Below are 3,612 nucleotides of genomic sequence, written 5' to 3'. Positions count from 1 at the left end.
TGCGGTGCGCGGGGTGCAGACCTGCTGCCTTGTCTGGGAGCCCGAGGCGGCCGCACCCTGCCGCCGGGAGCCAGGCGGTCGCATTTTGTGACTTTTGCCGTTATTTTTGAGCATTGAGGCCCGTTGGGGTTTTGTTGGGAATTGCCCCAGCACTGTCCAGCCCCCAATCCATGGCATTTCTTTGTGCCGTCTATTTCTCGCGACCTTGACCGGTGGTTTTCGCTGGACCCATCTTTCGCCTCTGGCTAAATTTATCAGGAGGGTTTTACGCTTTTGATGTAAATGGGGTAAATGGGGTCGTCCGCGCTCTCTTCCTGGAGCTTTTTGTGTATATAAATGCAGCAGATTTCTGGTGTGCCGGTTTTGTAGTCCGCATTTCCTTCTGATAGCGTCTGGGCCAACGCGGGGGTGTCCCGGGTCCATTCACAGCCTCTGCTAATAGCCATCGTTTTGCTTCCTCCTCTCGTTTTATTCCCCTTCTCGTCCACTCGCGCCGGGACCTCCGCGCGGACTGGCTGTGCGGGGCGCTGGCGAGAGTGGGGTCCTCCTGGGCTTGGGGGCGACTTCTGGTTTTCAGCGGGGTGTCAGTGTTGGCTGTGGGTTTGTCCCGCAGGTCTTCATGTCCAGGCGCGTCCTTCTGGCCCGTTTTGCTCAGGATTTTAAAATACCTAGTAAGTGGATATTGAAGTTTATTGAATGCTTTTTCTGGATCGACTGAGATGATCGTGCGATTTTCACACTTTTTTGTATGTGGTGTGTCATGTTAGATTATATGTTTATTTTAGTGCTACAGAGACCCCTAAAAATTAAGTAAGGAAGACTTTCACTTGCTCAGCGGTGTAAGGTTCTTTTCATATGTTCCCACTTCAGTTGGGCCTGCACCGAAGTCACATCGGTTTAGGTTCGCTGGAGGGGTTTTATGTCGTGACGTGTCGGTGCCCTGGCACCTCGCCAGTTACAGCCTGGCTTTAAAAGTCTAATTTGTCTTGCACATAACCACGTCTTTCACTTTTATCTCACAACTGTGTTTTTTCCCGCTCCTAAGGCCTGTGGGCAGCTTCTACATGATGTCCTGTGAACCTTCTGTAAGTCGCTGTGCTTAAGCTTCAGTGCCTGGCTTGGAAGTTAATTTTTGGGCCACAGCTCAAGTCTCTGCTCAATCTTAGGAGAAAACACTCAGTTCCCGAGGAACTTCAGGAACCCACCAGCAGCCTATGGGAGCCGCCAGTTGCCCCGAGCTTGTGATGTTGATGTTGCCTTTTCAAGTTTGTTTCCTCCTTCACTTTTATGGAATCTTCCCATTTCTCTCCTTTTCCGTGGCCCACAGTGGCGGGCTCAGGCTCTCGGCCCGCCCTGCCCGCTCCAGCCCCGCCGCTCCCCCTGCTGCCAGCCGCTGACCTGACGGTCGGGTCTCCGCTGCTCTGCTTCCGTCTGTCCACCGGGTGAGGCCCCGGGCTGTCTCTGCTCCTAGTGACCGCTTTGCTCAGGCCCTCCCCGCTCGTGCCCTGAGGTCCTTGCAAGAGGCTGAGTTTGGCGACCCTGTGATACCCTATGATACCTGCACGGTGGGCAGAGCGCGGGCGGCGCCCCCCACGGTCAGCTCAAGGGGCGTTCGGGCCCTTCCCTGCCAGGCCAGTGCACTTGGGGTGCGTCTGCCTACCTGAGCTCCTTGAGTTGGGCAGTGGGGTCAAGGCACGGCTCTGCAGCCTCTGGCAGTGAGGGTCCTGCAGCCAGGCCTCCAGGGGTGCTCTCTCTCCCCAGGGAGCAGAGCACCAACTCCCTGAAATCAGATGGGGCCACGAAACCACAGCAGACGCGCCCAGCGCAGGCCGGTCCTCAGTGCAGCAGCCCAGCTGGGAAGGGCTCGGCCTTTGCCTGCCCAGCAGGAAGGAAGAGCCGCAGTTCTCTCTGCTAGGCTGCAGAGGCTGAAATGCCAGAGGCTGAGCAAGTTGGGGGTGGACATGGGTGTGAACTGTGTGTGTGTGGGGTGGGGAGGGGCTTCCTGCCCCAAGGGCCTGTGAATCCTCTACTTCCGCTGCAGACTGCTGTGTGGGGTGGGGGGCCGGCGAGGGGGGAGCTGGAGACTGCTGTGTGGGGTGGGGGGCCGGCGAGGGGGGAGAAGCCAGCTCAGAGCAGGCCGGTCCTGGGCTTCAGGGTTCCAGGGAGCCGCAGGCAGTTTTCCAGAGCTGTCAGGGAGACTTCCTCAGGAAGTGGCTGCTCTGGGAGACCTGGAGGACAGGGTGGGGGTGGGAGTGACTGCACCAGGAGGTGCTGGGGTACCCTGGGCTGGGTGCTGCCCTCCGCCAGGCCTGAGGGGGTTGGGGGCGCAGGCTGCCCCCGTGTTTCCGGGGCCACGCGTCCCAGGTGGCCGTCTCCTCCAGTCCTCACGGTGCCTGCAAGCCGGGGGGCCTGGCTCCCTCTGGGGGCGAGCCACAGGGTGGCACCGAGCTCCCGGTCCACAGGCCTGCACTCATGCACATTCCCATCTGTGCCCTGTGGCCGCCCCGTGGTCTCCAGCCCCCTGGACAGGGCAGAACCCCAGGCTGCACCCTCCCACACTCCTCCTGGCCCTGCCTGGCTTGTGTCTGCAGTAGAGGGCAGCCAGGGCCCGCCGGGAGGCAGCTGCCCTGCTAACAGCGAGCTCCAGCTGGTGCAGGGGGTGGAGAGGACCCGGAAGGAGCAGTGAGGGCAAGGGAAGCAGGTGGCCCTCAGCTGGGGTCCGACAGGGCATGTGAAGTCCTCTGCCTGCCCAGGGCCCAGACCCCCTTGCTCAGGAAGGGACAAGTGTCACAGCGGAGCCTGGAGGGGCAGCCTCGGGGCTGCCTACCACTGGGGTGAGCTGCTCCCCAAGTAGGGGGCACTGGGTACAGAGGGTTGGGCTGGGGAGCGTGGTGTTTCTGGGCAGTCTCCTGTGGACCCACTTGGGGAGGCCCCCTCGAAGGACAGGCCAGCAGCACTCCGATTTCTGGCTCCGATGTTGCCCACACACACTCTTCCCTCCAAGCGCTTCCCTGGATGATGCGAGGTCTCAGGGCCGGCGCCTCCGCGTTTGGCTCTGATTTCTGTGCCCCAGTGTCTAGAAGCGCTCCCCGCCACCTCCCGCAAAGGCGCTTTGTGCTCACCAAGGAAGGGTGGAAGCTTCTGTCTTCCCTGGCCGAGACCCAGCTGCAGTGGCGGTGGGGTGGGGAGGGCGTGGGAACCACTGTGCCCGCTGAAGCGTGTTGGTGGGAGAGGCCCTGGCGCAAGGGAGCGGTTGGCGCGGAGCCTGGGGAGAGCCAGGGCTTCTCCGGGCGATGGGGGTGCAGCCAGACTCCCCAAGGGGCGCCTGCAGCTCCGTGCCTTCCCACTAGGCGAAGGGGGGTCCTGAGCTTGTGCTTGTGGGTGGTCCAAGGCTGAGCCAGCCTGGACACTGTCCCCCCCTCACCCGTGGCTCGCTAGACCTGGGGTCTGTATGTGCAAGGCGCCCGTGGGCAGCCAGTCCTGTAGGAAGGAGCCACCAGGCACCCTGGAGTCAGGCCCTGACCGCCCCCAGAGCTACAAGCAAGTGGCATTTTCCTTCCCGAGTTGTCTCGGGTGCCACCCTGGGCGGGGTGGGAGAGGCGCGCCCCTGCG

Source organism: Condylura cristata, unplaced genomic scaffold (assembly GCF_000260355.1).
Source record: "Condylura cristata isolate star-nosed mole 26May11 unplaced genomic scaffold, ConCri1.0 scaffold00035, whole genome shotgun sequence".
NCBI lineage: Eukaryota > Metazoa > Chordata > Mammalia > Eulipotyphla > Talpidae > Condylura > Condylura cristata.
Note: the sequence above shows the minus strand (reverse complement) of the source record.